Genomic DNA, 9,862 nt, shown 5'->3' with positions numbered 1-9,862 from the left:
CATATCCATGTCCAAGCTCCAATCAACTTGCCTCCCAAGCAAGACCAAAAAAGTGCTAAAGGACCAATGAAAATCTTGCCTCCATATGGAAGACACATCCCTTTTTACACATGGGTTAAGCAAACATTAGCTGCCATGGTTGCATTGACTACATTCCCTGCCCATTTCTCAATTCTTTTGGGAAGGGAAACTTCCTATCCTAAACAAGGTGTCCATTCCCTTTTGGTAGGATCCTAGGATAGATTCCAATTGATTAAAAAAAGAAGCTGCAGGATGTTGCATGTTCCTTGCCTTATTACTCCATACAAAGCGGCTACCATAGGAGTGTGATTACATGTTCCTTGCCTTTACTTATCGATATGCTTTGGCAAGCGGCCAGTGTGTAAAGACCACGCATGCTTGGCATTGTACCATCAAAAAGTTGTCCACTACCCTGTGTGTTAAGGTAATGTACAAGATGCTGCCTGCCACAAAAATATGGCATTTTAACATCAAAAGCTTGTCCTGCCACCAACATATGCCATTTCAACATCAAAAAGTTGTCCACTGCCCTATGTGTAAAGGGTAATGGACAATATGGCTGCCTGCCACCAAACTATGCCATTTCATCAGAAAGTTGTCCACTGCCATATATGTAAGGGCAAGATGGCTGCCTGCCACCAAAATGTGAGCCCACAAAGAAGGCAACCATTTGAGTGCCCATTGCAGTGTGTAACCAGACTCGAATAAGAACCCATCGGGCCCACCTGAACTGAGGTAAATGAGATGGTGCAATAACAACAATCCTCTATGCATATGAAGAACCCCCACAAATATACTGCATATCATAACAATTCTGTAGTACTGCCAAAGTGATTAATTGTTACCCCATTCACATTACCAGTGTCTACTTGTTCCTGTGAACACATTCTTGCAAGAGCCAGTGCCTCTGTGGAAATTGCTCAGAACAACAATTTCTCCATAATCACAAGTGATTAGAGGACAATGTCCCAGCCAAAACTGAGTTAAGGCCAGATTTAGTCAAAATATCCAAAAGCTTCGAAAAGTACATTCCAGTTGTCCTCATTTTCAATAGCTTTCCTCCTTTGTTCAGAGTTTGTAAAAGTTAGCCGTGGTGCTTCAGGTGTAAAACCCCTCTGTACCCAAACATAGTCAAGACCAAATTTTGCAGTGCGTGTCAAAGAGGATCAAGACAATAAGTGGCCAGGTACTGCATGGAAGTGTGTTTCACAAGTCTTAGAAAGCTCACCTACATTGGTGCCACCATGGTTGCGAGATTCACCCACAATCACCCAATTACTTACCCAGAAACACAACAGAGCAAATTCTGCTCTCAAACCATCCATACCATAGCACATCCACCAAGGACCAAGTCAGGAATGAAACACAGACGAGCACATTCACACTACAAGGGCTACAGGCAGGTTGTTCACAGACCACCTGTCAGGGCAGTTGAACAGGTAAGGCAAAACATTACCAAAGTATCTCTCTATACATACCGGACAATCACTATCAACCTTTTCTCTTTATCCAGTCATGCTTGGTCACAATATGCAATTAAATGATTGCTCCCTGAGAAAATATGTACACACACTATAATCTGCACAGATGCTGTGTATCTTGTGATATGCACATGCCCCTCTGGCAGTACAGGGCAGGGATGTGTACTCACCTGGACACAAGTTCTGCCTACCATGCAGTAGGCAGGTACTGCCACAGATATCATCCTCTATTTCCCCCAACCAGCAGGTCTTTCAGGTGCTGTAGTCAATGAAGGCTTCACACTAAGGTTTTCACAGAAAAAATTGGAGCTTAGTGTATTTCTGTGCTCAAGAGCTCATCCTCCAACGGGCAAGCCTAGATGGGGTCTCTTCATTTTCACTGCAGTGCTGTTGCCCTTAATGTGTTAGGGCTATCTGTGTGCTATAGGGTAGTGCATCTCTGACTAATCATGGTTGAAACACAAAGAAAAACCTCTACGAAGAGAAAACAAACTAACTAATGTCTAGGTGGTGAAAAGGCATAGACAAGCGGCAGTAAGCGGAGCACCACGGAACACTCAACAATAGCAACTAAAAACAGAATTGCAAACAGACTAAACACCTTCAAAACTTCTGAAGGCAGTACATATGCATTGCCAGAAATAAAGTCTCAAGTTACCTATCCAGTCTGCATTATTCAGAGGAGTGCTCTGCATCCATGCCAATGACCAACCTCGTAACAAACTCAATACCTAGTCATCAGAGAGACTCTTTTAAGTTTACATCCAAAACTCTGCTAGGCTGTCCTAAGTGTCCAACTGTGGAACGTGCAGATACTGAAACAAGCAGATACTGCACTATTAAACCTTCATAATACATATCCTGCCAAGGAATACCCAAGCCAATCCAGCATGGGCTTCCATAGCAGTATCTGGGTACATTTTCTGTCAAATGCACATAATTGACCAGTAGAATACACAAGCAAAAGCAAAACCCATGATTTGAAATCTAATGAACACATCTTCATCACCACCGGCTCAGTCAACAAGCAGCCAACCGACAGATCAAGACATTCATTGGTTAGGATACATGATGTGTTCTTTTTCCCAAAAAGTGATGCATGCAACCAAATCTATCCCATCCTTAGATGCCACACAGGCCAACCACATCAGAATTTTACCAACACACAGTCTATGAAGTTGAATTATGAATCAAGCTGCCCAAAGCAACACAAAAGGACATAGACTCTCTAATTACCATAGGTTATAGTACTTATACTTTCTATGAGCTATACATTTGAAATGTGTTATCTTTACTATTGAAAAGAAGTTTCAAATGGAGTCTGAAAGAATACATGAACAGATGAGCTCCAGCTAGAAATGTGAAACTTAGGAAACACCACGACTACCTACATGGACATACTCATGTTTGTAAGCATTGGAAGGAGAATCACTAGAGTAAGCAGTTAATCTTTAAAACGAAACATTTATAACCCATGAAGAATGAATTTGAAAGGAAGCACCGCCTTTCACCTCTTAGCCATTATCAAATATCCCTTCAATATTATCAGACATCCCTCCTACTCCCTTCTAGTGAGACACCCTCAAAACAGAGTAGTATCAGTGATTTGCCAGCTGGGATTCCAGCTGGAGAGCAGAGCCACCTTGGACATAGTGTTACAACCCAGGATAGAGGATCTCTTGAGTCAAAGGACCCCTGCTGGAGCCAAATGCGGAGCTTCGAGGAGATAAATCAGCAAGAAATGACAGCACAATTATACAAAAAGGTACCGTTGCCTCTGGCTCGCAAGTCAAGTCGATGCCACTCTGGAGCAGTAGCATCTGGCCGAGGTCGCCATGAGAACACGGCTACTCCTTCCCGTTCCCAGGTTGAGGTCCTATGTCCACCAATGACAAAGAGCTCATCTCCAAGGGCCTTAAAGGCCAGACCCCAACCATTGCAGAAATCTGCTCTGACTGGCACTGGGCCCAGGGCCTTCCAGGTGTTTGTGCTTTTTACATAGACTTTCAGGAGGTTAGTGGCGCTTTCTAAAGAGTACAGGTGATTGTTAGCAACAGCCACAAGAGGTGGTGATGGCTCATAGGCTGGTGCCACTGCTGGAGCCACATACATGTTTTCTATGGTTCTCCATGTACCCCTCAATGGATCATACTCCTCTCCACTGGTCAGAGGCTGATGATCTTTGTCTTTGCCTCCGATCACATAGAATTTGCCATCCATAAAGAACCCAGAACACTTGTGTCTGCACGTAGGCATGGGAGGCAAGGGCTCCCATTGACCTGACCGGGAATCATATCTCTCTGCAGTGTTTAAAACGTTAAGCTGCAAACCACCAACACTGAACCCACCTGCAACAAAGGCAAACTCGCCACAGCTCGCAGAAGCAAAGAGACATCGAGGGTTCACCATGGGCGGACCTCTTTCCCAGCGATTACCTGCCAAATCATACTTGTAGCAAGCAAAGTCGAAGGCCTCCTTCCCAAGCCAAAGGAGGTGGGGACCTGCAGAGAGTGACTCGCGGTCCGATAGGTCAAAGTTGGGATCAACATCTGCATGTGGCAAATTCCTCCAAGAGTGCTGCTTCGGATCAAAAGCTGTCCAGCCATCATCACCGCTCGTGTACATACACACCCACTGCTCCACAACCCCGTAGCACCTGCGCAGCTCAAAAAGCAGGCGGCTCTGCACTAGCTGCTGGTGTCGCCGGGAAAGGGTAGCCAGTCGCCAGTGATCCGCACAAGGGACGAATGCCAGGCATCGGAGGGCCGTATTGTCGTCAAGGCCCGGCAAGAAGGAAGTGTCAGGGTCGGCATGCGCATTAGGTGTGGAATCAGATGCAGCATCAGTGGGCGAGCCCTGCTCGCATAGCTGCGGCAACGCATGCGGATTGGCTTTTGCCAGGTGCCTGTCTCCCTTGACCTTCTTCTTCTTCTTGGCCTGATGTCTGGTCTCGAACTCGGCCAATTGCGGCTGGGCATCAGCACGGAAGGGGGTTTTGGTGGGGAAGGACCAGGAGACGATGAAGGATTCCCCTTCTTCCAGTGGCAAGCGGTGCTGGCCTTGGCAGGGCAGGACAGGAAGGAGGCAGCCCTGCCCATCCCTCATGGTGGATGCAGGAGATGAAGAAGAAGAAGCAGAAGATGCAGAGGGAGAGGGAGGGGGAGAGGGAGAAGGAGAGGGTCCCCGATTTTGGTCAGTAGGCAGGGGAGCCACAGGTCGGAGCATACACCTTGACTGGTATTTCCCCCAATTTCATGGAAAGAAGAACAGGACATACATACACAGAGAACCTAGCGAGTCCAGCAGAGAGGCTCCATGCTAACTGAGATTATGTCTCTCTCTCTTCCTCTGATGATGGTGCAGATGATGAGGATGATGGAAAGAGGAGGAGACATAAGACAAATGAAGGGGCCGAGAGGGAAGACATGGAGATTGAAATGCTGGAAACAGAGCCAGGCGTGCTCATTTGTGAAAGCGAGAAAAAGGAAAGAGCAGACCCACAAAAAGGGAGGTGGAGAGAGAGGGGGGGAGTCTAGAGACGTAGTGATTTGATCCACACAAAGCCCATGGGCAGCTTGGACTTCCTCTTCCTTGTTCAATTTGGCCTCCCCCATGCATGCCTCAACAAGTTCTAGACATATAAATATCCTCATTTCTTGAACTCCCGTGACAACATCAAAGCCCCCACATAGGAGGATTTGTATCAATAAGGGCCAGGACACATGCAAGTCAATCGACCTATGCAAGTCCCATGACCCATTGGCTTGCACGAAAAACAAGGAACTTCATCCAATGCACCAAGTACCTAAAAATGGAGGTGCTTGGGTTTACTTTATCGACTTTGCAAACATGGAAGTCAATTGAACTTCAAATGACAACACCCAAGCCCCTCACATACGAGGATTTGTATCAATAAGGGCCAGGACAAGCACAGGTCGATTGATATGCACAAGTCACTAAAGTGCCCATTGGCTTGCACATGTCCAACCCCTCTCAACTTCAACCCCAAAAAACAGGGAACTTTCATCCAATGCACTAAGTACCTCTAAAAATGGAGGTACTTGGGTTTACTCTATTGACTCTTCAAATGTGAAAGTCCATGGATGACAACATTAAAGCCCCCACATAGGAGGATTCGTATCAATAAGGGCTAGGACATGCACAGGTCGACTAACCTACATAAGTCACTAAAATGGCCATTGGCTTGCACATATCCAACCATTGTCAACTTCAACCCCGAAAAACAAGGAACTTCCTCCAATGCACCAAGTACCTCTAAAAATGGAGGTGCTTGGGTTTACTCTATTGACTCTGCAGACATGGAATCTGTTGATCATTGGATTGTTTCTCTTTGCTCTAATCTTGATTTCTCTCTCCTGTGTGCATTCCATCAAGCTCCAAGTCCACTATCGACTTTATCAGTACATGGCTATTCTACACTATTAGCTAAAGTCATCAACTTGCAAATGCCATGGCTCTAACCATGGTAGTCTCTAAAAGCCCAATTCCACACATGTAAATAAACTAGCAGTGCAAGTATATGTTTCCAAGTTTCCTTGGCCGCACACAAACTGGCACTCATTGGTAAAAGTACCAAATTAAGAGTGGCAAGAGAGAGAGTTTTTGAGAGACTACAGAGTTGGAGGAGACAAATAGCATACACAACCAATCCACAAAGTACATGTATTGAAGACCTTCGAACTTAAGGGAGAACCCTCAAAAAAGAAGGGTACTCTAATGACTCGTATAGGCCATTCCAAGCAAAAATGCAAGCCATTAGTCAAGTTCAAACATATGGACACACTCACATAATTTTCCACCATGTGGACTCGTTCAAGTCATGTGTGTCCTAGCTCTAAGAACCATTAGAGCAAGCAAAAAACTGCGAGTTTGAAGGGGATTACAAGCATCAAGAGTTGTCACATTGTTGTGGTCCTCATTTCCCTAGTTCAACAAACTAGGATTGGGATGTTGATACTACTAGACAAGCATAAGATAGAGTTTCTCATAATAGAAATGACAAATTTCTTGTGCAATCTCACAATGCTTACACTCATTATATGAAAAATGACTAAAACTCCTTAATCCATCTCAAAATGCCTCCACCCCTTGTAACATGCTTAGTATGGGGTTGCTCCCTTGTAGGAGCTCATCAAATTGACAAACTTATTGTGCCATCTAAATACAACCAAGGCCTCTCCAAACCAACTTGTATGGGGCGGTTCCCTTGTAATAACTATTGTGTGGGTTTCCCCACAAGAAAAATGATTTAAAAATATTGTGGCATCTTGTGTAGCAAAGTAAAAGACCATTTCAAGACATGTCAAGCTTACAAGCAAAACTAGTTAGTGCAGTAAGTTAAAGCAAAGAATGAAGAGTTATACAATGGAGTCTGCTTAAGAGTTGGACCAATTCTTTTTATAGCAATATGTGTGCAAAGTTTATTTTGTGCCCTCTCAAGCAAGGTATTTTCTGTAAAGGTTCACTTTCAATTATCAAGAGGTATCTGCAGAGATTGAAGACCAACTCTAGAAGCCTTTAACGATTACAAGGACATGGATGAGTGGGGTACTTTCTCCTATAGTTCTATCAAACAACCGCCATGGTGTGGGGAGGGAGGGGATCACAAGCATGCGAGGTTGTTGTAGTCGTCCCTCAATGAAAAAAGCTAGGGTTGGAATGTTGGCATTACTAGATGGACTTAAGATAGAGTTTCAAACAATCAAACATGACAAAGTAAGTCATTGTGCCGTCTCACAATGCCTAAGCTCATTAAGTAAAAAATGACTAAAACTTCTTATGCCACCTCAAAATGCCTCCACCCATTGTAACATGCCTAGTAGGGAGTGGCTCTCTTGTATAAGCTCATGAAAATGACAAACTTCTCATGCCATCTAATAGGACCAAGAATGGTTCCCTTCCAATAGTGCAACAAAGAGCATTCGAAGTAGAAAATGTCTAAAATATATTTTGTCATCTCATAGGACCAAGGCCATTATCCATTGCACTTAGGAACTTTGTTCTCCACTATAGAGGGTAGGTATAATGTGGCTCACTTGAAGAAGCTCATATTGTTAAAACTACGACATGGGAATAACATAGAGATTTCCCATAAGGAAAATGAACAAACATTTTGTAGTATCTCATGTTGCCAGTCAAAAGACCATCTCAAGGCATGCCAAGCTCATGAGTAAAAACTATTCCATGCAACAAGTGAAAGCAAAGAATAAAGAATTGCATAATAGAGTCTACTTAAGAGTTGCACCGATTCTTTTTTAAGTGATTGTGAAATGTGTGTGAAGTTGACTTGTGCACCCTAAAGCAAGGTATTGTGTGCAAAGCTTGTCATCCAATGATCAAGAAGGGTCTTTGGAGACTTGAGACCAATTCTCAAAGCCATTAGTTATTACAAGGAGACTAATGGGTGGAGTACTATCTCCTTTGGTTCTATAAAGCAATAGTGCCCACACAAGCTCATATTGAGTGTCCATGAGTTTTAAATGAACTATGGACTACAAGCTTTGGTTTTGTGCATTATCCTTCCTTAGTGAGGTGGGATAGAAGTCCTAAAGTTTACATTTGACCCTAGCCACCCCTACACAAAGTCTATATCATTTCACATCTAACAATGGTACTAATCACTAGAGTCTATTGGAAATTCATGATGGCATTGTTCTAGAGGACCATCAAGTTCAACAAGTTCATGGGAGAAAGTTGCATGGGCAATGATCCAGAAAATTATTGTCTTAATGATAATGTAGATAACTATAAAATGATATGGTCTACAAAAATATGGCCTAAGATATGCTCCATTGACTATTAAAAAAATAAAAAACATCATTTACATCACTCCAATTGTCCAAATGTGAGTTTTCACTAGTCTTTTATGTACCCTTTCTACTTTTCAAAAGGTTGATGTAGTTGACTTGAATTCTATAGGAAAAGAGACATTAAGCTCTAACCACAAGATTGTATCTCCTAAGTAAGCTCTAACAACTAGTGGTTAGACCTTAAGCTCTAGCCATTAGTGGTTGACCTTAAGCTCTAACCACTTATGGTTAGACCTTAAGCTCTAACCATTAGTGGTTAGACCTTAAGCTCTAACCATTAGGTCCTCAAGTATGTATCCTCCTCCTTCACACTCATCAAAGGCTCTACTATGTCCTACACACACATGCTACACCAACAATAAAGAGACAATTTGAGCTACTGTTGGTTCCACATTGGCATGGTCCCTTGCACATCTAGTCAAAGTAATTTTTATAGTGAATGCTAGATTATGCTTCTCAAGTTGATATGATTAGCTTCTTCTAAATTTGCCTACTTGACACTACCTCTAGATGTCTTGAGCGATACAGTGCATTTTTGGGAAGGATGAAGTGGAAATCCTTGCATGCTGCATGATATGCCACAAACATATTTAAAGTGCACATATATGAATAAGATCCCTGAGTAGGATGCTACCTAGTTTGCAAAGGCATACCTACAAATGGTTAGGTATAGTTAATCTACTAGGGCTTGAGGAAAACAAGCAAATGACATTGTCACATTGGTTGGAGACAATTTTCATTCTTGTGCCATAACACAACCAAATGAGTTGGCAAAGCTTTGATAGCTGGCCTCATGAGATGTCTTAAAGATAAAAGATTGCCATTGACTACACCAGATGGCCAATACTAACATCATGCATCACATTTATGGGCAATCTATGTGCATTCAAGGACCCCTCCTTTACAAGTAAACTTAGTAAAGGTGAGTGATGGGAACATGTAGCATCCACTACACAAACTTTCTCTTGGACAAAGAATCATATTAAACTTCACAAAAGAAACGCATTTTTAAGCTGCAAACAATGACATACACAACTCACAAGACGAGGACTTTCTCCTTCTTTGATGTTCTCAATCTTCAATTCATTTGAAAACTTCTCTACAGAAATCGAAATACATAAACTTAAGCTTTATTAAAGTTTTGAAATTATAAAACACATCAAAGGAAGTAAACTAGTCCAACAAGCCACAAAGTATATAATTGTTGCTCTTGCAAGTTGGTGAAAGTGTGCAAACAAAGAGTGATTATACTTCCTTTTGAGAATTGTTAACGATTTTCCCCCTTACTTTTGGGATTTGTAATAATGAGTATTGTGCAATTTTCTTTGAAGACCCATGTGATTTGTTGCTTTCATGGTGTGGACATGTGGACCAACTTTAATTAAAGTAGAAAATTTCGTAGTCATCACTCTCAATCACTTGACATAACAAGGCACCAAACACCGAGCAAGGTAAAGAGGTTGGTTAGAAGCTCCTTTTTTGCAAGGAGAGCTTATATGTCATAAAAAAGGCTAAGAAGCTAGACCAACA

General features: G+C 42.7%; 1 pseudogene; it reads right to left on the bottom strand.

The window, feature by feature from the left end:
- Positions 1-2,946: 2,946 nt before the first annotated feature.
- LOC148025485 (F-box/kelch-repeat protein At5g60570 pseudogene) lies at positions 2,947-5,112 on the bottom strand (annotated as a pseudogene).
- Positions 5,113-9,862: the final 4,750 nt, after the last annotated feature.

This window comes from Lygodium microphyllum, chromosome 14 (genome assembly GCF_053477565.2).
Source record: "Lygodium microphyllum isolate KBCC chromosome 14, Lygodium_microphyllum_v1.1.10, whole genome shotgun sequence".
Lineage (NCBI taxonomy): Eukaryota > Viridiplantae > Streptophyta > Polypodiopsida > Schizaeales > Lygodiaceae > Lygodium > Lygodium microphyllum.
The sequence above is the reverse complement of the archived record's forward strand: the minus strand, read 5'-3'. Positions and strand labels throughout refer to the sequence as shown.